The sequence below is a fragment of the Rhinatrema bivittatum genome, chromosome 4 (assembly GCF_901001135.1).
Source record: "Rhinatrema bivittatum chromosome 4, aRhiBiv1.1, whole genome shotgun sequence".
Classification (NCBI taxonomy): Eukaryota; Metazoa; Chordata; class Amphibia; order Gymnophiona; family Rhinatrematidae; genus Rhinatrema; species Rhinatrema bivittatum.
Window position 1 is genome coordinate 445,178,930 of NC_042618.1, and position 26,102 is coordinate 445,205,031.

The following is a 26,102-nucleotide window of genomic DNA, read 5'->3' on the forward strand; positions in this document are numbered from 1 at the left end:
ATTTGTTCTAATATTTTCCAAATGCCACTAAAATATTTCAAAACAGCAGACACATGAAATAACACCCCAAAATTTAAAATAGGATTAAAAATCTCCAGCTCTCCATATCATAAAATAAATAAATAAATACCAGGATCTTTTGATTTCCACTGACCCAGAGATTGTTGTGGATGTGGGGGAAGGGGAGCCACACAATCGTTATCCTCTGTCTCTCCCCTTCACACACATAGGCATTCTCTCTCATACAAACATGCAGGTGCTCACTCTCTCTCATACACTAATGCAAGCACTCTCATACAAACATGCGGGCTCTGTCTCTCATACACACATTCAAGCTCACACACAGGCTCTCTCTCTCTCAAACACTCATGCATGTGCTGTCTCTCAAACACTCATGTTTGAGAGACATGAGTGTTTTAGGCTGTGTTTTGAGAGACACTCTCTCTCAAAACACATGCAGGCACTCTCTCAACACAAATGCAGGCACTCTGTGTCATGCACATATATAGGCTCTTTCTTTCATACACACATGCAAGTGCTCTCTGTCTCATACACTCATGCAGGCTCTCTCATGCACGTTCTTCCCTCTCTCTCATGCACACACAGGCACTCTCCTTCATGCATGCACACATGCAGGCTCTCTCTCTCTCTCTCACACACACACACACACAGGTTCTTTCTTTCATACACACAGACATATGATGCTCTCTTCATACACACATACCTTAGGCCTCCTCCTCCTTTCTGCTGGGCCTTGGCCATGCCAAAGCGCTCCTTATTTACTACCGGAGGGCAGGTGAGAGAGGTCAAAGCTCCTGGTGGCCCTGCAACTGCCAAATGCTTCATTCTTCCAGCCAGGTAGGCCTTTCTCTTTGGGCCACAGCAGGCAGCAGGTAGAGCTCTTTGCGGCCCCACCAAGCCCTTCATTGAGCTGTGGTGGTTTGATCTGCATTGTGCCCCGCCGAGCCCTTCTTCCAGCTGTGGCAAGTTGTGCTCTGTCACGGACCCTCTCAGCAGACCACATGACCAGTACAACCTGGCCACCGGGGCAGTTTTTACTGTGAGAACTGGCCCCTGGCAGCAGGAGATGACGTCGGGATAAACACGACTCTTGCTGCCCGGGGTTAGGGACGTGAGTTGCCACTGAGCGGATCGGGCAGGGGTTTGATTTATACTTGCCCAATCCGATGTTTGACTCTGGAGGCAGGGTGAGGTGGTGGCTGCAGTAGAAGTGTCTTGGAGGGCTCTGCTTAAGGGAACACACTTTTAAAACACATGGGAACCGATACAATACCATGCGCAGTGGCTAGTGTATTGTTTAACACGTATGGACGCACGTTTTGGACACGCATCCATATCCCCCGATGCAATATGGGGATTAGCACATACAAAACGCGTGTCCAAATCACCACCTAGCTAATAGTACTCATCACATGTAAATTCCATGTAGATGAGGCTATTAGCTAATCCCAGTGGACAATGTGCCCATTGGGGCTGGTATAAAGGTATGCCACGCTCAAGGGCGCGTTGACAAAAAAGAAAACTCCTGCTTTCTGTGATTCTTCCTAATAGTATCGTCATGATACTAAGTAGGAGGAACAAAATAAAGCAGAATTTAGTTTAAATAAAACAAAGTTTTTGAAAAAGAAATTCTGGATGCCCAATAGACACACACAAGATATACAGTCCAGGCTGTGTATCTTGTGGGCGTCTATGCCAGTAGCAGGAGAAAACAGATGCTCGTAGATTGAGCATCCATTTTCCCAACCCTCTAGACAGCCACCTTTCCTATGCGCCCAATGCTGAGGAGGTGTTAGGGACATAAAACTTTTCCCTAGCGCCTTCTTTTTTTGTGCAACCCTTAATTTAAATATTGCATCATGCACCCAGAAGAGGTGGCTGGGTGCATGTTAGGAAAACGGGCGCTCAAGACTGAGCACCCATTTTCTGTGCACAAATATTGCATCGGTCTCATGGGCTGGAAAGAACAAGTATGAACCTCCTGCAACGAGGCTGGGCGAGGACAGTCTACTGGTTCCCCTTCTGATCAGGTTAGAATGGAAATGTCTCTTGCCTGCCATCTAGAAAAGTCTAGGTTTGAGAGTCCGCAAAAGCATGTTGATGTGTGTAGAGAGTGCAGGAAACTCATGGGGGAGGGGGGGGTCATGACATTTTTTCTTTGTATGAAACTAACAGCCTAATGAAAGTGTTTTGTTTTTATTTGGATATTATGAATGGAGTTTGGTAAGATGCTTTGGCCTTAGGATAATATAAAAACTTTTAAATAGATAAGTGCTGAAGGCCATTGAAACCAGGTGCAAATCATGGCAGATAAACCTTTCCTGTGTAAAAAAAAAAGGTATTGAATTCAACACAGCGATTGCTGACACCTATTAAAAGTATAAGAAAAAAATATTGTTGTGAAATGGCTTTGTGCTATGTGTTTACTTCAAAATTGTACAGTGAATTCTCTGTGAAGCCACAGAGTACGTTTCTGTTTGATTGGCTGGGGCTGTTGTGTCACCTGAGAAATTAAGACTTCCTAAATCAAGACTGTCCAGCATTTTATTATTAAGGTAAAAAGTGCATTTGCAGCATTGTATTACTGTTTGCCAAGCATGGTTTGTTTAAACACTGATTTATAAATGTTTTTTTTTTCTCAAAGGCACATTATGGGAGAAGTCCTTTCATATGCTGTACCCACCCTGCTGCAATCTACCAGTTAATTATAGCAAAGGCAGGAAATGTTTTCTTTCAAAACAGAATTACAATAGGAAGGGATGGATCTGTTCCTAAGTTAAAAGAAAGCCTGTGCCCTAAATTCCATGCGTTTCTACCTTGAAATTTCAGAACAACTTTTGCCTGGAGAAACTAAGAAGGTATAATGCTCCTGCAGGCATTTCTTCAAGTGAAGAATGGATGCAAAATTATGCTCCAGTGTAAACAATTAGAAAACCTGCTCATCCTGCTGAGATAAGAACATCCATACAAGAGGTTGGGTAGACATATTGCTTTGGCTACTCAACTGGTTTGGTTTTAAATACTTTCATTTTTGGCAGACTTACAAGGTACTGTTACCTCTCTGCTTTGGTCGAACGGTAAATTGCTTGCAAGGGAGGGACCTTGGTTGGACTCTCTTTATAAGCTTATGCCTATTGTATAATAAAATAGGGACATTAACAAGCATCTTGTTTAAAGAAAAATTATCCACTGGTGAAAGCAATGAACTATAAGCCAGGAGAAAGTCCAGGAGTTTTGAGTTCAAATCCTGCTCTACACCGGCTTTCATGTGTGACCTCCGGCAGGTGACTTGATCTCCCTGTACTCCAGCTACTCAACTATCACGATACAATTGCAGTAAGGACAATGAGGATAAAGTACTCGTCATTCTTTTGGGAAACTGCTCTGGAGGTCAAGCACATGAATTGTTACCTAGGTTTCACACCCTAGAAGTGGCTGTGCTCATCTTTCCACTGAAACATAAAATGAAATTCTTTCCGGTTCAAAGGTTCCGTGTTCCATCAATGAGGCTATTATTATGCCAGTAACAGCAGCTTATTCTCCATGAATAATACATTCATACCTTTAAATTAATTTTAAATGAAATCTTGTTACAAAGATCTACTAATTTATGAATATCAAAAAGAAAACTCGAGAAAAAAAAAGATATTTTTTATTGACTTTCCTGCGTCTGAGCATAGTTTCAGCACGCGGCTGCTCTGTTTTGTTTTTACTGGAAATGAAGAAGACACTGAAAACTAAACTATGGAAAGAAAGAATGAATGATTAAGGACTCGGAGTGATTGTTTGCGTGTGGCAGACCGATGCTGCCTTCCATCCAGCAGCCCTCCCTTCCCATTAAGCGTGTGTATGTTTGATGAGGCTAAAAATAGAAACTGGAGCCTACCAACTCTGTTCTGATTGGCTCCCTGTAGAATCCTCCTCAGCCCGTGAGAAGGAGCCCAAACCATTGTGCGTGAAACGTCACGGTTACGTCAGAGCAGCAGAAGGCTGCGCGGGCTGCTCCGCGCGTCAGACAAGGGAAGGGTTTGGGGCGGCTTTTGCACAAAAGAAAAGAGAGGAGGGAGGCGAAGCCCGCTGCGTGCACAGGCTCCCTTCCTTGCAAACGATGAATGAATAAAGAGCTGCTTTTTATCAGAGAAGAATGGGATTTCCCCGGATTCTTTAGGGAGGGTTTTGTCTTTTCTGTGAAGTGCGACGTTTCAAAGGCTGACACAGCGCCAGGCCACTAATTCCGCGAAATGCCAGGCTTGCTGTAATCACGCCCGCTGCCAGATGGGGGTCCACATGGCCTTAGAGAAAGGGGGACAAAAGGGCCGATGAGCTTGGTTGGGAGCAATAGTAGCAGAGTCACGCGCACACCACATGTGCAATCTGTTATCATAGGGCACTGGCGCGCCCTAAATCTGGCCTGATGACTGTTACGTTTTTCAGGCTATCCATAATAATGATTTTTTTTGTTTGTTTCTAGACTGCCATTCCAATTTATCTCAATCCTGTGTACATTTTTTCAGGTACCTGCTTAAAAGACTTTACAATTTAAGGGCTAATTTTAAAAGCCCTACGCGTGACTAAAGCGGGAGACGGCAACGCGCGCCGCAGGCGTATTCCCGGTGTGCGTGGAAGAACCGGAGGAGATAAAAGGGGAGGGGTGGGGTGTGGGCGGCCGGGCCAGCACAACTCGCTACTGCTCGGGAAAGCAGGTGAGTTTTGAAAAAGAAAAAAAAAAGTAGTTACAGGAGTTTTAAAGGTCGGAGCGGAGAGTGGAAAAGGAAGGCTAGGTAGGGGGTTAAGGAAGTCCCTCCCAGTCCGCTCCTTTATTGGCGCGGACTGGGAGGGAACTAGGGAAATGCCCTATCGCGTCGCCACACGCTTCTAAAAAAAAAAAAAAAATCCCTCCCCTTGCAGGTGCAACTCAGTACACAGGTAGCCAATTTTATAACATGCGTGCAACAATGCTCTCATGTTAGAAAAATCAGCGCATCCATGTGCGTCTTTTAAAATTAACCTTTAAGTGGGTACTGAGGCAGCAAGAGATATATAAAGTTACTGGCCCAAGGTCATAATGAATGTCAGTAGGAGAAGCTGGAATTGAACCCTAGTTTCCATGGCTCACAGCCACTTGACCTCCAATGCATTTAAATGTTCTGCATGCATGTTCATTGTAGAGAGCCAGAAAACCTGACTGGCAGTGGGATCACCAGGACAGGATGGCGAAGCCCTGCCTTAGGAGCAGCACTCTGTGAATTGGGAATCCCAATGGAGCCTTTAGACAGCTCCAGCTGCTGTTCAATATCTTAATTTCTCTTTCAGCTGCTTCTTTCAAAGCCATGCTATACCTGCTTGCTCTGTGTTCACCCAGCTCCACCAAGTTTGGCATGAAAGCATACAGCTCCCCTGAGATGGAAGGGGACACCTATGTAATTCTGGTAATTTTTCCCTTCAGAGCTAAAGGACAGGCAGCTCCTCCATGGCAAATGTTGGGTTACCAGATGGCTCCATATCAGTACTAGTTTTACCCTCCATCACATGGGACTATCTTGTAGCCGTAATGCAAAGTGCAACGGGACCATGGCAGCAGTGAAAGCGTCAGAACAGCACCAGCCTGGAGTCACTTTACTTCTCTCACGAGCAGGTGAGAGCTTAGAACTGCTTCTTTGAAAGGTAGATACAGTTTAGACATGAGAAACCTAAGTGAGAAACCAAGGGCCTCCAGGGTACAGTAGCTGAATCAGTTCTGAAGACCAGTGTACTTTGTACCAGTATATTTGTATAATAGGGCATTGTTGTCATTTAGGCAGAGACTAAAATCCCTTTTCCCCCCAGCTCTACAAGTGCTCATACAAAGATATGAAATGGTTGGCTTCAGGAATAAATTACTATATAAAAGATATAGAAATGTGCAGAGAAAAACCAAACCAGGGACCTCAAGAACCAGACTCTATGCAGTGCAACAATGGAAAAACAGAAACATCACTATTCCTCAAAAAACCCCCAAAAAAAACCAAACCCAAACATCAATTATAATAGTAAAACCATACTAACAAAAAGAATAAATATTTCAGAACAACTGATGAATAGAATAACAAGCAATAATTTAGAATTAGAATTTAGAATTGTTTAAAAATTTTCCAAACATCAATAAAAAATTTAAAAATAACAGACACATCAAACAATAATTAAAACTAATAAGAAATGAAAAGTTCCATGCTTTCAATAACTGGGAACCTTTGATTTCCAGTCACCCTGAGCTTATCTGGATTAGCGGGATGAAACACAAACTTTTCCCCCTCTTATACACACACACGGCATACACATACACAGAAGGCAGACAGGCGCCTTCTCTCTCACACACACACGGCCAGGCAGCCAAGCTCCCTCTGCCGTACACACAGGGCTGGATTATGATGGCGCCCGTAGGCAAAGGACAAGGTAAGGGGTTTCTTCCTTCCTCTCCCCCTGGAAAGCAGAGAGCGGCAGGGGGAATCTCAGTTTTTGGACGTATTCAGAAGCTGGTGCCCAAGGCACATGCCAGTGTTGCTTAAGCCTAAATCTGGCCCTGCACACATACATACAGACACACAGGCAGGCAATCTCCCTCTGTCACACACACACACACATGCTCCTTCAGAGATAACGCACTCAGGCAAGCTCCCTCGCACACACACACACAGAGGCAGGCTCCCTCTCACTCAGGTCAGTCTCTCTTTGCTGCTGCCTTCTACGGTCGCCAGCAGCATTGAATCTGCCACTGGGGACTCTTTGTTCTATTTCAGGAGGCAGCGGCATGAGATCCGTTGGCAGCTTTATCAGGCCCTCTCTTGCTCTTCTGATGCCGCCCCCTTTGGGGGAGGAGGTCAGGAGCCTGTTCTGCCACTCCTTGTTTGCCAGCCTTGCGAGTGTGTTCAAAGCTCGCGGGGCTGCCACTTTCTCTGTGCTGACCTCATGCACGGTAAGATCCACATACAGGGCAGGCCAGCCCCGCGAGTTTGCAGTAGGCTCGCAGGGCCAGCAAACATGCAGAGGCATGGGCTCTCGTTTCTGTAGTATGCCCCAAATCTGGGTCGGGTCGTGCACAGTAGGATGAGGAGCTCTGTCCTGCCATGCGTGCGTGCACCTTAAGAGTAACAGTGCCTAGATGTGTCACCACTCACCTGCCCAGGGGACTCCAGGCTCACTCTGCAGGGGTTAAAGACCTACACACCTCTTTACAAAGCAAAGGCATCAACTGAGAGCATGATAACCCGAGGGCCCCCGGTGCTACACATCCATCTTTAAAGAGAAGTTTCTCTAGAGATCAACAGGATTGTCAGAATACTTGGAATTTTTACCTTCTGTGTAATTACTGTAAATGTACGGCAAAGACTAAGGCAATACTGGCATGATAAAACCTGCACGGTTTAAAAGGAAATAATGAAAGTGCTCAAATTGTCAGAAGGCCAAGGAATTGTGACTTTTTCTTCATTATACAAAGCCTTTGCCATCCCTTTTGTGTTGTTTGTTTTTTTTTTTGCTTATTTGGCTTTAGAATTTTAATATCTTATCCAAATATTTTTTTTCTTCTGGATAACCACATGAAGCATTTTGTTATAAGGACTTGGTTTGATTAAGAAACCAAAGAAATCTTCTGAAGCACCCTGTAAATCGAGCCCCGTACAGTGGAATAGCAGAATTTCATACTGTCTTGTCTTCATGTTAGCAAATCAGTTCGATCAATGGGGCCTCCCAGGAAGACGCTGGCATTGGAGGAACTTTCTCGGAGACGTTTCTGAAAAAAAAAACAAAAAACGCACGGGGTCTGCAAGCATCATGGCCTGTCCTCAGCCGCCAGGGCACCGTGTGAGTGTCGCTGCAAGCCGAAAACATGCACGGTATATGAACTGAACTGCGTATGGCTGTAGAGATGTGCGCCACTGTAATCTCGTGTCCCCAGTGACGCAGAGAATCTATCAGTTTGAGGGAATTCTGCCGCGCTTTCGTGGATCACGTGGCAGGTCCCAGTTACCTTGCAGCCTAGGGTTGCCGCCTTGCTCAGATCAACACGAAGAGGCCGATTTGGGTCCTGGCTTTGCTGCATGGCATGCACTGAAATGTTCCTGCTTGCCTTAAGAAAATCAGGACTATATAACCCCATGCTTGCTAGGAGGAAAGCCTGTTTGAATGAGTTGACCTGAATGAGGTGAGCTTGATATCCCCCGTTCTATGAATTCCTACTCTCTCCAGTAATCCTGGAAATATTTGGAAGTAAGTTGGCCCTGCTTTTCTAGAAAACTTGATTATTACTTTTTTTTTCATGTAATCTATTTTCCTGGTTCTTGGTGTTTGGGGACGAGATTCTTTCGGGAAACTCGGGCTCTTGGAAAGATTGCTTGCTGCCTAAAGACAGAGGTACCAGATTGCCTATTTCCCAGAGGGAGATATTTTTGGTAGTCCTGGTTTTGAGCTTCCATCCCAGTGCATGGTGGTCTTAGTTATTCCTGACTCTACCCGTCAGGATGGGTTTGTCAGAAATCTAGGATTGGCATAATGCTTGCCTCCTGCAACTGGGTAACTTGGTAGCTCTGTAAAAGGATGGAAAGAAAAGAGTTTAATGTTCGTATGACACATTTTCTGGATTCACAAAAGCTGCTCACATGCAATGGTACTTCTGATTTTATTGTAACTGACCGGTGATTAAAATTATACTGACATGCTGCTTTCAGAAGTCTGTGGAAAGTAGAGAAATCCTCTTCAATCCAGGAGTTACATAAGACTGGACAAGAAAGCGTGCTGATTTTTGAAACGTGCCTCACTCTGTGTGTCTCTAGGATTGGATTAGGCCATTCTTAAATCACGATAAGAAGCCCTAAGCATTATAGATCTGGGCTTAATGAAATGTTGCGTTCATCCCATGATGCTTACGGAGTTCTTACTCTGAGTCAAGAGTGATGTAATCCTAGAGGTATAGACATGAGCTGAGACGCTTTACGCTAAATACCTCTTGTGTTCTCTTCAGCTGTCATTTTCTAAGGTCCTTATAGGCAAGGTTTAGCTTATGTGGCTTTTTTTTTTTTTTTTTTGTTGGGAAGGCAGAAAAATGCATTTGTTTAAAATGCAGCAACATCCAAGACTCGGGTGCAGGTTTTATAGGATCAGTGTAGTTTGCAGTCTGCTGTGGAGCCAGGTCTGCAGAAAGCATGACCCAGTGCAAGGGTGTGTGCTCGGGCCCATGCACCTGAAGCCATGTGATCGATGTTAACCCCTCTGCCGGAGCGAGCAGTAAGGTAGGCCACTGAATCCAGAGAGCGGTTTCCTGTCTTGGCTGCCTCTGCATCAGGCCAAAAACATAAAAATGGGTCCAAGATGATTCATGCGGTTTCACAGTGTGAAAAAGGTGAAATGCGGCTTTACATGTGTGTGATACAGTTGTAGATATTTCCTGTATTCACTGGTGTGGTGATAAATTCCTGGGCAGCTGACTTGACCTGAGTTTGATGGTGGGAGTCAGTACAAAAAGAGTACACAGCCCTTTCGTTAGGCTGGCTTTGTGTTAGGAGTGTGAGCTGAAATCCCCTCTACAGATGACTTTGCTAGGCCATGGGTAACTCGCTTCAGTATTCTCTCGTTTTGCTTGCGTAGCTGTGATTGGTTCATGATGCTAACAACATTGTGGCTTCTCCTCTACCCCCCTTGTAATAGACTTTTGTGCAGTCCAAGTCCCAGGAATGTGCTGCTAAGACATCTGCCCAGAGGTGGTGGTGAATGAGGTTCTAAAGTGTGGTTTAAAACTGGTACTCCCATACAAGTCTACATTACGTTACATTTGCTTCTACTGCAGAGGGTTGAACTGGTCCCAGAGTCTATGCGGTGTTTTTAGTAACAGAAGGGTTAAAGGCTGAGGGAGGAATTTGCTAATGGTGGCATCGGAAAGTCCTAAGAAGTTCAGATTGTGAGACTGATCCTCGGCAGATTGGGTAGAGGTGTGTGCTTTTTGTGTTCTAATGAAACGGAAAGTGCAGTGGAAAACCTTGCTTCGTTTTGTTTGAAAAAGAAATGTAAACAATCCTACCAACAGGCAGGCTTTTTTTGGGTTTCCTTCCCCCCCCCCCGGATGTCTCCCCAAAGTCGAAATGAGGCAGGAGTGATCCTCAGTCGCTCCTGCCCTGCTGGATCCCATTTTCAAAATGGCGCCCGCCGGCCATGAAGCCAGTACCACACAGCAGAGAGAAACAGGAGCCGATGGGGCAGGGGTAACTGGGGGGCACTTTGGACTCATTTTGACTAAAGAGACCCCACGGAAGGAGTAAGAGGTGTTAGGGGCAGTGGAGGGATAGGGGAAGGGTTCAATTTTTAAATGTTGGTGCTGGGGAGATTTTGGTGGGGGAAGGACCCTTCCTTTCCTTTTTTTCTGTTCACTTTGGTGTTTATTTGATTTCCAATAAATGAAAGAAGCCAAAATAAACAGCAAACAAAATGACAAATAAAAAAACAAAATGAAACACTTTTTTTCATTTACACTCCTAGTTTTAGATCATATTTATGTTGATTTTCTGTCTTAATTATGGCTTTGGCCTTTTTAGTTATTTTGTTGGATTATTTTGGGGGCAATTTTGTAAAAGCCTGCATACATTTTGAATCAAATATCTGCACAGGTTACCACAGTTTTCAAAGGGAAAACTACCCACACCCTATTACCGTGCTTTCCGGTGTATGTCACAGTTTTTTTCAGCGATTTTAGTGACTGCGACTTATACACCAGTGCGACCTATCTGTTGTCACATTCATTCTCTCTCTCTCTCCCTCTCGTGCTGACAACCGCGTGGCCATCTCAGAGGGCCTAGCTTACTGCGTCCACACACGCTGACTTTTCCGGCAGTCTGGTCTCTCCCTCAAAGTGCCGTTGCTATCGCTCAACACTATCTCGCAAAGCTTTGTTACAACGCCAAAACGGGCAGAAAACTCATCACTCCATTGGAGCGCCTACTCCTTGCGAGAGCCAAGAACATTCTCACAACCAGCAGTTTCCGGCTCCCGGCTCCTCCTCCGAGGAGAGACAACGAATAACACACAGCACTGTAGTGATGTCACAGGTGCATCTTATACAAAGGTGCGACTTATCTATCAACTTTATCTTTACAAGAGCAGAATATAGAGGGGTGCGACTTACACACTTGAAACTAGGGTGCACCTGCTCATTTGTGTGCAGATTATTTTTGAAAAGACAAAAGTATGTGTGTAGAATGCAACTCCTTCCCCAGCCTCACCTCTGGGAACACCTTTGCTTGCTGTGGTTAAACTTACATGCACATAGGCTACAGGCGGCGTGTAAGGCTACCTGCATCTCAGGTGGGCAGTTTCACAACAAGCCTTATCCGTGGGTAAAGTGCTGTTTTACCTGATGAAATGCCTTTCCAAATTAAGAACATAAGAACATAAGAACATAAGAAATTGCCATGCTGGGTCAAACCAAGGGTCCATCAAGCCCAGCATCCTGTTTCCAACAGAGGCCAAACCAGGCCACAAGAACCTGGCAATTACCCAAACACCTAGAAGATCCCATGCTACTGATGCAATTAATAGCAGTGACTATTCCCTAAGTAAACTTGATTAATAGCAGTTAATGGACTTCTCTTCCAAGAACTTATCCAAACCTTTTTTGAACCCAGCTACACTAACTGCACTAACCACATCCTCTGGCAACAAATTCCAGAGATTTATTGTGCGTTGAGTGAAAAAGAATTTTCTCCGATTAGTCTTAAATGTGCTACTTGCTAACTTCATGGAATGCCCCCTAGTCCTTCTATTATTCGAAAGTGTAAATAACCGAGTCACATCTACTCGTTCAAGACCTCTCATGATCTTAAAGACCTCTATGATATCCCCCCTCAGCCGTCTCTTCTCCAAGCTGAACAGCCCTAACCTCTTCAGCCTTTCCTCATAGGGGAGCTGTTCCATCCCCTTTATCATTTTGGTTGCCCTTCTCTGTACCTTCTCCATTGCAACTATATCTTTTTTGAGATACGGCGACCAGAATTGTACACAGTATTCAAGGTGTGGTCTCACCATGGAGCGATATAGAGGCATTATGACATTTTCCGTTTTATTAACCATTCCCTTCCTAATAATTCCTAACATTTTATTTGCTTTTTTGACTGCTGCAGCACACTGAGCTGACGATTTCAATGTATTATCTACTATGACGCCTAGATCTCTTTCTTGGGTGGTAGTTCCTAATATGGAACCTAACATCGTGTAACTACAGCTAGGGTTATTTTTCCCTATATGCAACACCTTGCACTTGTCCACATTAAATTTCATCTGCCATTTGGATGCCCAATCTTCCAGTCTTGCAAGGTCCTCCTGTAATGTATCACAGTCTGCTTGTGATTTAACTACTCTGAATAATTTTGTATCATCTGCAAATTTGATAACGTCACTCATTGTATTCCTTTCCAGATCATTGATATATATATTGAAAAGCACCGGTCCAAGTACAGATCCCTGAGGCACTCCACTGTTTACCCTTTTCCACTGAGAAAATTGACCATTTAGTCCTACTCTCTGTTTCCTGTCTTTTAACCAGTTTGTAATCCACGAAAGGACATCGCCTCCTATCCCATGACTTTTTAGTTTTCGTAGAAGCCTCTCATGAGGGAATTCTTTGCTTCCGTGTTTACTAGTGAGGATGTTGGGGAGATACCAGTTCCGGAGTTGGTTTTCAGGGGTGATGAGTCAGACGAACTGAACGAAATCACTGTCAACCTGGAAGATATAGTAGGCCAGATTGACAAACTAAAGAGTAGCAAGTCACCTGGACCGGATGGTATGCATCCCAGGGTACTAAAGGAACTCAAAAATGAAATTTCTGACCTATTAGTTAAAATTTGTAACCTATCATTAAAATCATCCATTGTACCTGAAGACTGGAGGGTGGCCAATGTAACCCCAATATTTAAAAAAGGCTCCAGGGGTGATCCGGGTAACTATAGACCAGTGAGCCTAACTTCAGTGCCGGGAAAAATAGTGGAAACTATCCTCAAGATCAAAATTGTAGAGCATATAGAAAGACATGATTTAATGGGACACAGTCAACATGGATTTACCCAAGGGAAGTCTTGCCTAACAAACCTGCTTCATTTTTTTGAAGGGGTTAATAAACATGTGGATAAAGGTGAACCGGTAGATGTAGTGTATTTGGATTTTCAGAAGGCGTTTGACAAAGTCTTCTGTGTCCTGTTCACCTGGAGGCATTCCCAGAGGTAGAAATGGGGATGGGGGCTTGCACTTACGTGCATACTTTTATAATTTTAAATTTTCCCCAAAATGTTCCACATCCTTAACAGCAGGCATAATTATGCGAGGGTAAATTTGTTGGGCGAATTTTCAAAGCAGATGTACGCGCGTAAGGTTCACGTTCAGAAGTACGCGCGTAAATTTACACTTGCACCCGCTTACACCTCTTATAGAGCAGGTGTAGATTTAAGCACTTCGTTTTCATTTTTAGAAGTCTGTAAATGATTTCCATGTCTCAACTCCGCCCCCCAGGATGCCTATTGCTTAGGTGCATAAAAATATGTATTTGAGTTAATTTGAGCATTTTTAAGTGCGCAACCCCCCATCCAGGCAATTTTCAAAAGCCCATTTGCACATGTAAAACTTGTTTTGAAAATCCTTTTTAAAATCTAAAAATACATGCGTAACGGCAAGCCCATCCCCAGCTCTGATCCTGGGAATGCCTTCACTCAGTTTGGGTAAACTTGCAAGTGAACATGATATCACCCACATACTAGGTCGGCAATTTTGGAAAAGGCTATTTCTGTTTTATGTGCAGCAATGATTTTGAGATTTACCCTCCCAATGTTTATTTATTGGCATCTTTTTTTTATATTGTGTGTAGTGAATTGTTGATTTATGAAATTGTTTAATTGTATTTCAGAGTTTTGATTGAGCTTTGAATTGTTCCACACCTTATACTTTGATGAAAAGGTGAATAATAAATAACATTTGATTGACCGCATAGTGCAATCAAAGGACTGCAAACATTTTATTTACAGTATCTTGCCTTTTCCGCTGTTCTTCATCCTGACATTACACAGTTCTGCGTCTGGTTTTATCAGGGTCTCCAGCAGATGTTTCCCATTTGATCTGCTGTTTGCTCATGAGTGTGGCATTCACGTGAGCTCTCATGTGCTTGCTTTGGATAAATCTCTTCTTGAACTCAGCGCTCTGCCCTTCCAGCAAAATTCCTGATAAAAGGAGGGGGTTTAGAAATCAGGGTCTTCAATTCAAGTTTTATGCATGAAAAAGCCGAAAAGTGCAGTATTACGCAGCAAATAAACAACCGACCAGAAAAATCCGATTTGCAGCATATGGATAATTCATTTTTTTTCTGTTAAAATTGTTTTTCTCCCAGAATGGTTTCACTTGCGGCCTTCTACCTCTGGACCTCACCACCCCTCGAAACGGACTGAGTGGATTGATTTTATTATTTATTTATGTAACATAATTTCTCATCTGCCCATCCAAAGTTCTGGACAGAGTACAAAAGAAGGATTACATAAAACGATGCCTTTACAAAGGACAGTATAAAATGTAGGCAGCACGATCATATCCATCCTTAGATGTAATTTCTTGCCTATTTGAGAGCTGTCTGCTCCAGCATTGCAAAGCATCACTACAGCAAGAGCTGATCTTGGAATGACAATAATCGTCAGCCGTTTATCTAATAAGCTTGCTTAAAAAGGAAGGCCTTGCTGTGTGGTATCCTTCCTTTGCTTCATTACCTGCTGATATTCAAAGAGAGTTGCAAAATTGTTAAATTCTTCTCCTGTTTTGTGAGGTGTGTTGATTTGGTTAATGAAGCGCTTGATGCTGATATTGATATCACGGACCTGTGCATTGTAAGAAGTCTTATGAGCAGAAGACCTGATTTACTGTCTACCATTATATCAGAAGACTTCTTAGGGGAGGGGAAGGGGGTTTGGGAAGTGAGGAAAAGAGGGACATAATTTGTATTTTGTTATTATTGTACAATATTCTTTGAGTGCGTCTTTTACGATATATGTACATTGCTCAGCCTTGTTGAGGACAATTGGGAATGAAGGTGCTTTGTTTCATGTTTGAACAATAAAAAGATACTACAAAAAAAGATGTAAGATCTTAAGGCGCTTCTCAAATGTTCTTAAACAAACTTCTGCACAGGGAGTATAACTTTCAAACAATTCTGTGTGGCTCCGTATGTGCACATATACGAGCACAGGGAGAGCTACAATATTTTATAACCTGCAGGCCCAGATCACGGCATACATGTATGCCCACCCCCAACATACGTGCATACATATGCTTGCATGCATTTTTTTTTTGTATCTTATTTTTATTAAGTTTTGAACATAGAAATCCAAAATGTACAGGTTACCCACAATGACAGGTCTATTACAAGAGCGACAGACAGCTCAATGACATATAGAGCAATGGCATAGGACTGTGTAAACCACGAGTAGTCAAAAGATGCCAACATATCAATAAAGCAAAATGTTCAAGACGGGTGGGCTCCAACCGCAAAAACTAATACAACCGATATCGTAAAATAACAATGCAGACATAATAGTGAAAAATCAGTAGTGCACACTTTGGCAATCAAGGTAAGCATTATAAACAGATTAACAATCCCAACTCATCCCCAATTCCCCTTCCCCTTTCCCTTCCAACCCCCCCACCCCGGAAACGTGTGTGAGTGATGGGCCACAGTACTGGACTAACATAACAAATACCTAGAAGGGATGCGATAGTGCCCATGAGTGTGAGTCTAACTATGAGTGTGAATTTTCCCGATAAGTGAATCTAAGTGCCCACAAAAACCGTTCCCCCGCCCGGTACAGAATCAGGGTAGTATGTTAGGCCTAAGATATAACTCCAACGGTTTCCAAATGTTACCCATAAGTTTCTGTTTGTGTTCAGTAGCCGTTTGGGCACAGGTATACTCCAAAGTGAATAGTTTAATCAACAACCTGAACCATAAGTCATGTTGAGGAGGATCGGTGGAAATCCAACAAGCTAAAATGGCCTTTTTACCAGTCAGACTTACTCTACGTAGAAACTGCAGCTCACAATTTCCCAGTCCCACAATAGGAGTCTGCATCAGCCCAAATAGCCAGAGAATAGGATCTACAGGGAGATCCATGGAAAGCAAAGAGCTACAAGTGCCAATAAGTTCCCTCCAGAATATAGAGATGGCAGTACACGACCAAAATTGATGGGCATAAGTGCCCGTCATTATATTACACTTAGGGCATTTGGCAGAGGTCGTAATGTGGGCCAAGAAAGCCCTGTCAGACGGCACATAATACCGTCTCAAAAATTTAAATTGGATCTCCCGATACAGCACATTTGCAGACCATGAATCTTCTCAAAGCATGATAAAAACTCCTGACTGGTTAGAGTAAATTCAGGCCATTTCACCCATTGTTGCCAGGTACTGGTTACAGCATCGCTCTGAAGATGTAACAGTAGGGCTTGATTGAAAGCTGCAATCGTGAACTTTTGCGGTTTGTGAATAGAGATTACCTTGTGAACTACCCAAAAATGTGGAGTAATTAGCGAGAGCATCTTATGCGTATTACAGAAATCGCGCAATTGCCTGTAGGCAAAATGGTCTGAAGGCGCCAGGTCGAATAACTGTTGCAAGTCCGAGAAGGAATGAAACTGATTCCCTTCAGAGGAAAAACACTGATATAGCCAGGTTAGTCCTTTCTCCTTCCATCTGTGAAAGACGGAAACAGACATCGCTGGAGGGAAAAGTGGATTACCACAGATCGTAAGCAAAGGTGTAAGTGACGGGGAAAACTTTGCCTGAACGCACAAATACGCCCAAGCCTTCCGACTTGCCCAAATCAGCGGTTGCGTTAGCAACCCCGCAGGCATCTGGGCTCTAGGGAGTTGGAGTAGTGGATTTAAGGACTTTTGCTGCCACCAAGAACAAAGGAGTGTAAGGGGAATGTAATGTGACGTATTACCCAGAATGTCTTTCACGTATCTGAGAAGGCATGCTAAATTATATCTACGTAAATTAGGACATCCCAGACCTCCTTTTTTGGAGGTTGAAATAGAATCGTTAGTGATAAGCGAGCTTTACGTCCATTACAAATGAATTTCCGAAATAGAGCATTTACCCCCCTACAATCCCTCCCCGACAGCCAGATCGGGGTCATTTGTAGAACGTAAAGCCATCTGGGGAGAATCATCATTTTGATTAATTGTATTCTACCAGATATAGACAAGGGTAAGCCTTGCCATTTCCTCAATAAAAACGACGTAGCCTCCAAAAGTGGTTCCACGTTTAATCTATGAAAATCACGCACATCTGACGGTATCTGAATACCAAGGTATTTCATATGAGTAGTTACCCATTTGAGAGGAAAAGGGCCTGGCCACATAGGCTTCACTCTACCCCCAACATCCAGAGCTTCCGATTTATCCTTGTTAATACGGAGGCCAGCGAATTCCCCATACCTCTCCAGAATACCCAGCAAGGGGGTTAAAGACCGCTGTGGGTCCGTAAGGTATATTAAGATATCGTCCGCAAAAGCGGCAATAGAAAATGTTTGATGATCTGTACCATAACCTGGTATGGAGGAGGAGCCCGCTATTTTTCTAAGTAGGGGATCAATAGCCAAAATGTACAAAAGGGGTGAAAGGGGGCAGCCCTGTCTCACCCCCCTTCGTATAAGTACCTCTCCTGACTTACAACCATTGGCCGTTATATGTGATTTGGGTTGAGCATATAACATATGAAGATAAGCCAGAAAGTTGCCCTCGAATCCGTATCTCCGTAGTACAGAGAATAGATATGGCCAAGACACGCGATCGAATGCTTTTTCCGAGTCTAGGCCGATCACTAAAGCTGGGGAACACTGCGAGAGTGAGGAGCTCATGGCGGAGAGCAATTTAAGAATGTGCGTACATGCTGGTCTGTTTTTAACAAATCCCACCTGATATGCCGAGATTAGTTGCGGGAGTATCACGTTTAGTCTGTTAGCTAAAAGCTTGGCAAGTAGCTTTAAATCACAGTTCAACAGTGAGATAGGGCGATAAGACGCAGGGTATAACGGGTCTTTACCCGACTTGGGGAGAACTGTTATATATGCCGTATTGAAAAGTGGTGGGAATGCCCCCTTGGTGACTGCATCATTAAAAAAAATCAGTCAAGTGATTGGCAACATGATGGTGTAGGAGCTTGTAAAAATCAAAAGAAAAGCCGTCGGGACCTGGCGCCTTCCCCAGTTTGCTAGTGGAAATGGCAGCTAGAACCTCCAGGGGTAGGATAGGTCGATTAAGGAATGATATTTGAGATTTAGTTAGATTGGGTAACTTAAGATTCGCAAAGAATGCATCTTCTTCTTCCCTGCCTCCTCCTACATCATCCGTGTATAATTGTTCATAAAACTTACGAAAAACTTCACAGATCTCTTTCCGTGAAGAGACCATAGTGCCCCCCTCAGTACGCATGGCAGGAATAAAGGTCTTCCCTCTGTGAGCTCGAACCAGATTGGCGAGATGTTTCCCCGCCTTGTTACCATATTTGAAAAAGTTCCGTTCCGCTACTTGAAACGCCTTTTGTGCCCTCTGATGTAGAACACAATTCATGTCCCTCAAGATAGCAAAATACGCCCTCTGAGAGGTAGGAGAGGGGTGGGAGACAAACTCTTGTTTTAGCTTACCCAGTTTACCCTCCAATTCCAAAATAGTTTTGTTAAGATTCCTCGTTCTAGCCGCTACAAAAGAAATAATTTCACCCCGTATAACGACTTTAGCCGTTTCCCAAAACAATTGCGGATTCGAGGTATGCTGGCTATTGTGATTAACAAACTCTTCCCATTTGTTTTGCAAAAAAGTTTTAAAAGGCAAGTCAGAGCGGAGAAACCCAGGAAATCTCCACAGCCTCTCTCCTCTGTCACGATCGTGGAAATGTATATCCACCCAGATTATTGCGTGATCAGACACCCCCTGTAATCCAATCACAGCATCGGAGACTAAATGAAGCCCTTCTTTCGGTATCTACCTTATAAATGGCCTGTGACCGACGGCCCGCAAATGCGCAGTAGAGCGCAGCTCTACTGCGCATGTGCGGGCAAGGATGTCGATCAGAAAAAAAAAATGGCGGTGGGGCCGCAGGAGCGGGAGGAGAAGCAGCGGCGCCGCGCGCGCGCGCGGTGCCGCTGCTTCTCCTCCCCAGATCTGCCGGCAGATCTCGGGGGGGGGGTGTCACTCCCGCGCCCCCCCCCACCGAGATCTGCCGGCAGATCTCGGGGGGGGGGGGTGTCACTCCCGCGCCCCCCCCACCGAGATCTGCCGGCAGATCTCGGGGGGGGGTGTCACTCCCGCGCCCCCGAGATCTGCCGGCAGGAGCGGGAGGAGTTAATGGAGCCGGGTGAGGGTTGCGGGAAGTCGCGCTTACGGCGCCGGGAGGAAATGGAGGTGGGTGAAGGGAGGGAGGGAGGGAGAGGGGGACTCAGAATATAATCAATACGTGATAAGGAGGCATGCACCCTAGATATGTGGGTATAATCTTTTTCTGTGGGGTGTAACGTCCGCCATATGTCCAGTAGAGAGAACTCAGAACATAAGAATGGGACCCCCTTTCCACCTCTGCTAGGGAGCAAGGCACTCAGCGGCGTCTTGTCTATGCTAGGATCCGCCGGTAGGTTGAAGTCCCCTGTCACAATTAAGTAACCCTTGGTATGCTCTACCAGCTGTTCCAATACAAAAATAAAAAAGGGGGTGAGAGTAGGCATTAGGAGCGTAGAGATTACAGATAGTCACTTCTTGACCATTAAGATGGCCTGACACCAGGAGAAATCTACCTTCCTCATCTCGTACCGTATTAGAGGCAGTAAAAGAAGCAGCTTTGTTTACTAAAATGGCTACCCCACCTTTTTTCCCCTTAGCCTGAGTATAATAGCAATCTCCCACCCAATCTCTTTTAAGTTTACTGCTTTCTATTGCAGAGAGATGGGTTTCCTGCAAACAGGCGACTGTCGGTTTATGGGATTTAAGTTGTTTGAGGATTTTATATCGTTTAACCGGCGATCCTAGGCCATTGACATTCCAAGATATTATTCGGGTTTTATCAGCCATCAGAAAAATAAGGACCCAGTATAATGAAAGGTAAGAATCTTACCACAGTGACTAGTGAAGTGACTCTTCCCTCCGCCAAAAAGAAAGACAATGTGAATTCCCCACATACCCTCTTCCAAATGAGAAACACCAAACCATATCCCCCACATTCATTCACACGTTGTCTGACACCCCATCTGTGACACTCACACTCCTTAGTAACCCATAAGCATCCCAAGTATTCCACACTCACATTTTCCCTTCCCCTCCCCACTCCCCCTGCCCTCCCCACTACCCCTACTATAATACCCCTCCCCCCCTCCCCATTAGAAACCAAAACCAAACATTACCAAACTCAACAGAATCTGCCCCGACCCTCGCCTGTAGGGTCGAAGCCAGTCTCTCAATGAACTCCCCGTATATAGGGGAAGAGATCACGTCGACATGTGTTCAGGGGCCCCTTTCCTGCCCCCCTCCCCAAAAACAGGCAAGAAAAAAAGAACTAGCAGAACTCATTTAACAGAAATACCATGTTGTCCCTGCAGCATTATAAACCAAAAATAAATATAAACGGACATCCCAGCAGTACCAATGAAGCGCCCTGAACTTCATCTCTCTAGTAGACAACCAAGGATAAGTCCCACGGGCGATAGCATTGCCCGATATTCAGCCAGCCACGCCGAGGAGCTCCATAGCCCCCAGGAGGGAGCAGTCTCTCCTCATCAGAGTAAGCGTGCCGAGCAGGGCATAGAAAAGCCAGCAAAAGTTTAACCCCGGTGAGCAGGGCAAAGGAAAAGAGTCCCAGAGTCAATTGTGGAAGGCAACTTAGCTGCAGGGTCCCAGAGAACTTTCGCTGAACATGTCTCTGCAGGACCAAAATGGCCGCCGTACTATTCCACTCAGATACGTAGTGTCGTCTTCATAAACTTCTGCGCTTCCTCCGGTGATTCAAAAAAGGAAATTTGATTGTCGTGCCAAACTTTCAGGCGTGCAGGAAACTGCAAGGCGAAACGAACTTGCTTTTCAAAGAGAGTTGTGCAGATGGGGGAGAAGCCCCGTCTCAACCCGGAAACCTTCGCCGAATAGTCCTGGAACAATCGAATTTTCTTTCCTTCATATGCCAAGTCCGGGACTTTCCGATAGGCTTGAAGAAGGACTTGCTTATGGGCAACGTTTAATACTTTAAAGATAACCATCCTCGGCCTGGTTTCCCCCTCCTTGCGCTGGCCCAGCCGATGCGCTCTTTCCACTCTAAAGATATTGTTCAGCTCCGGCACGTGTAAAGCCTCCGGGATCCAGCTCTCCAAAAAGGTTCCCAGGTTTCCTTCCATCAGGGATTCTGGTAAGCCCATCACCCGTATGTTAGATCTCCGTGCCCGGTTCTCAAGATCGTCTAACTTAGAAGCGTGCGCATCAACCAATTTTTCCAGGGCCACGATTTTGCCCTGTCAGCGCTAGCGTGTCGTCTTCAACAAGATTTACCCTGCCCTCTAGTCTGTCCAAACGCGGGCTTAATTCATCTAGGACCGATTTCACATCCGCGGTTTGTGTGGATATGACCCCCAGCTTAGAGTCCAGAGCTTCCATGAGGATGGCCCTGAAATTTTCGGTCAGATCAGGATCAGGGCCCTTCTGCCCCGCGGACCCGGGAGTCGCCGCCATTTTAGGATCCCCAGCACTTGCCTTGTCCTTGTCTCTTCGCCCTGATCTGATCGGCATAGCCGTTGGTGAGCGATTCATGTAAGTAGTGATCGACATGTAAGAGATCAGCGATAGAAATTTAGCGTTTTGGGGAGGGCTTTCGTGCCGGATTACTAGCAGATTATCATGAAAACGGATCGAGGCACCCGGAGCTCTCCTGCACACGTCCGCCTTCGCTCACCACATCACGTGATCGAGTGCTTGCATGCATTTTATAAATATACGCATGCATATTTTACGCATGGGAAAAAAATACGACTTGCTCACACAAAACTCTGATTTACACATGTAGGTTGTATATTTTAAAACTTGTGTTGGAACTGAAATGAGCAATTAGCAATTTTCTGTTTCCTCCACCAGTTCACCCAGTCCTTCTCCAGGTCTTCGAGACTCTCCTGATTCTTCAGCCCCAATTCTCCCAGACCTCCCACCCAATCATCAGACTCATCTGCTATCAGTTGCGTGAGATCATTAGCAACTGTTAAATTGTGCATATATCTTGGCCCCATCCCAGAACACCCTTAGACTGCCCCCTTTTTACTCATGTAGATGTGCGCTTGAAAGTAGCCTGTGTACGAATACAGGCTACTTGCCTATGGTTTTTGCTAATTGTTATGCGCATAACTTTGAAAATCCACCCACGTATCTGCAGTTGGCCCCAGCCTCCTAAACCCACAGCTGAATTGAAAGTCCTGGATCTGAGTGGAGCCAGAAGACGTTTACCCGTTGCTGGTTATGAGTTAGTAAAAGAAAAGTCCAGGACACCTGAAGCCATGTGAGCAGTTCCTTTGCTAGAATTCAATAGAAACTCTGCCTCTTTTTAACCAGTGACCTCTCTATTTTCATTTTTCTTCTATTGCCAGACTAGGATTGGCATTTAAAGGTCTCCCTCAATGTCTTGTGAGGGACTGCCAGTCATAAACGATGAACATTACAGTAACCTCTGTAATCCTGAATAAAACTATCTGTGCAATGCTGACTTCAGCCACTGTAAGAAAACCAAAGAAAGGCAAGAGTGTTCATGTGGCTACTTGAATTGCAAACAGATTTCTCCAGGATCAAGATGGCATGCCTATGCAAATCATTCTGCAGGCTGCTTGCTTGGAACAGGGCATAGAGTTGAAGTGATTAATATTCTTTTGTGGTGTACTGTATATATAATGGCTTTTTGCCATTTTGGCAAAGAAGTAGAAGCGTGCGTACTTGACTAGAATTGACCCAGCCTGAAACTGCTTGGCAGCAAATGTGTCTGGTCTGTACCCAACTTTGAATCATTTTGTGCCATCTCGGTACATTCCCACTGAGTGGAGGAATGGCCTAGTGGTTAGAACTGCAGGCTGAAAACCTGGGAAGTCTGGGTTTAAATTCATTCTCTCCCATGGATGCTCCTCAGGCAAGTCACAGCACCCTTCATAGTTTCAGCTGCAAACAGGGCCCTATATTTACTAAGCTATTTTCTCCTAGACACAGAATGGGAGAAAACGTTTAGTACACGATAGGCCCCCTAGTTTGTAAGCCTTCCGGGGGAAGGGAAATACCTACTGATTGTACTTGAATGTAACTCAGCCTGGGTTTCGAAAGGCACACAATTAAATCCAAACCCTAATACCTTGAATTTTTACCATGAGTGTTTTCCCTTCTAGAATTGCTAGCATGCTTTAAAAAAAATCCAAAAAACTATTTTCCCTAATATGTACCTCTTGGCCAGAGATGAATTGAACCGGTAAAATGTTCTTGAAATTGGCTCATGCACTGAAGTCGTAGTAAAGTGTGAGATCTTTTAAAGGACCAACAAAAGCGATGCTGTAGTAACATGAGTTTCTGAGACCACACAGGTCTCGTCTTCACATGAAGGAACCTGTGTGATCCCAAAAGCTCATGTGTGGTCTTTATTTTTTTTTGTTATTTCTTTAAAAGATGTCACAGACTAATGAGGCTCTAGTTTTCTTCAGGCCCAATATGGCCACCACTTAAAACAGACCAGCACTTGTACACTTGAAAATGGTTCTGTTAATTGCCCTGCAGTAAAATTACATTGTTTATGAAAATGATTGTTTCATGGAGCAGCTGAGAGATGCTGTATTTAGAATATGGAACAACTTATTATCCTTTGAGTGCATTGCAATTTTTGTAACTTACTTGGTTTTGGTACATGATTCTGGTTGTGTCTTTCCTGTGCATGATTTTGAATGTTTTATTGCTAGTAATTTGTATGCTGTTTAGAAGTTCGATTTGGTCCTCAGTCTAGGATTGTGCAGGCAAAATGTTTCCACTTTGATTCATTTCATGTCTTTCTGGCCTGTTCTATGGCTGAATTATGTTTCAAGAATTTTTTTTTTTCATTTTATTCAGATTTTTAGTTTCAGCAATAATATGCACTACTTGCCAAAATGAAGAAGCTGAAATGTTTCAGAACATAAGAATATAAGACGTTGCTGTACTGGGTCAGACCATGGATCCATCAAGCCTGCATCCTGTTTCCAATAGTAACCAATCCAGGTTACAAGTTCCTGTCAAGTGCCCAAACAAAATAGGTTAAATAGAATTTTAAGATGCATTTTTTTAAATTATATTTTGGATTTAACAAAATGAAATAGAAATGGCCATATTTTTTTCAGAATGCACATTTGTTTTAAACAAAGGCATATCTGTACCTCAATCTACTTTAAATTTCTGAAAGAAATGCTTAATAAGTATGGATATTGTTTGATATTGCAAAAAGTCACCAACTTTTGAATCTCAACTACTACATGTTCAACAATTTTGTTCATATTGATCTCAGTTCTATGAAATTCCGGAGTTATGTTATTGATTCCTTTATCTGGAGATATTTTACTTATGACATTTCATTTTTCCTATGATCCAAAAAAACATATCTCTGTTTCATGAAGATCCACCATATAATTTAGCGAGACGAGGAGGTCTGGTGGTTAGAGCAATGGGTTTAAATCTTGCTTTTGCTCCTATCTGTGATATCTTTGAGCAAATGTTATCTCTGTGTGTCTCTGGGATGCATTTGAAAAGATGCCGTCTAATTTTATCTGGCTCACACACAGGTGAATTTTAAAAGCCCAGTGCGTGCCAGAAACGCGAGCTATGTCCGACCAACACGCGCTGAGCAGATTTTAACAGCTGCCCTTGTGCGTGCATACCTACCTCACGGTACGCGCACAGATAAGTTGTAGAAAGGGGCGGGACGTGGTCTGGGTGAGACGTGGGCGTTCCCGGACTTTAATATGAAATGTGCATGTAAGTATGTACACGCACAAGCACGCGCCAGAGTCCCCTTTAACTTTATTACTGCTATGGATGGCATGCAAGTAATAAAATAAAACAATCTAGGCTAATCAGTGGGGCTTTAAAGGTTGGTGCTAACAGGATAAAAGGGAGGCTATTTGATTAGGGGGCTTAGGAAGTCCTATCCCTTTCGTGGATGAACTGGGGAAACTGGTAATTGCATTGGCATGCGTCTGCTAAAATCCCCCACTTCTGCGCTAGAGGCAACATTTGTGTGCACATGCACATGTCCATATAAAATTGTGCACATATGTACACGCATACAGCCTATTTTATACCATGCACGCATATATACATGTATGTTATAAAATGGCTGCATTCTTTGGTGCAAGCCAGCCTACACACATAACATGCGTGCCCACGCCGGTAATCAAAGTTACTGTCATAGTCAGCAAATCGATTTTGTTTCGTTGTAGACTTCCAAATTGCAGCATAGAGGCCATCATGCATTTGTGATGCATAATGCCCACCTTGTCATTAGACCCATGTCCCGATGATGCAGATCCTCATTCTCCCTAAACTTAGCTATTGTTTACTTACTAAAAAACTTAAAAAAAGCAAAGACAAATGAACACTTTGGGGTAGATTTTTAAAGGGATGCGCCAATTTTATAACATACGCGCGCCAGATTTTATGATCCACGTGCGCAAGTGGGGGTGTACTTTTGCAAGTCCGGGCAGCGACACAATCGGCACTTCCCCAGTTCCCTCCCAGTTCGCTCTAATTAAGGAGCGGACTGGGAGGGAACTTCCCTAATCCCCTGCCTAATTAGAGCGAACTGGGAGGGAACTTCCCTAATCCCCTGCCTAACCTTTCTTCCCCTCCCCCTCTCCTCCCCACCCCCTAAATCTACCCTACCTTATCTTTTTTTTTTTTAAGTTGCTGCTCCTCCGGAGCAGTAGTAACTTGCACGCGCCAGCCCGGCACAGCGGCAAATGACCACTGTACTGGGTGCCTCCAGTCCCGCCTCTCCCTGCCCCCCCCCGGACCGC

At 44.3% G+C, this 26,102-nt stretch overlaps 1 long non-coding RNA gene across 1 annotated transcript in view; it reads right to left on the minus strand.

The window, feature by feature from the left end:
• Positions 1-14,025: 14,025 nt before the first annotated feature.
• Positions 14,026-26,102, minus strand: part of LOC115091360 — a 79,942-nt gene continuing 67,865 nt past the window's right edge. The window contains exon 3 of the long non-coding RNA XR_003856680.1: positions 14,026-14,246. This is a non-coding gene — a long non-coding RNA (uncharacterized LOC115091360). The remainder of the gene's footprint in view (positions 14,247-26,102) is intronic.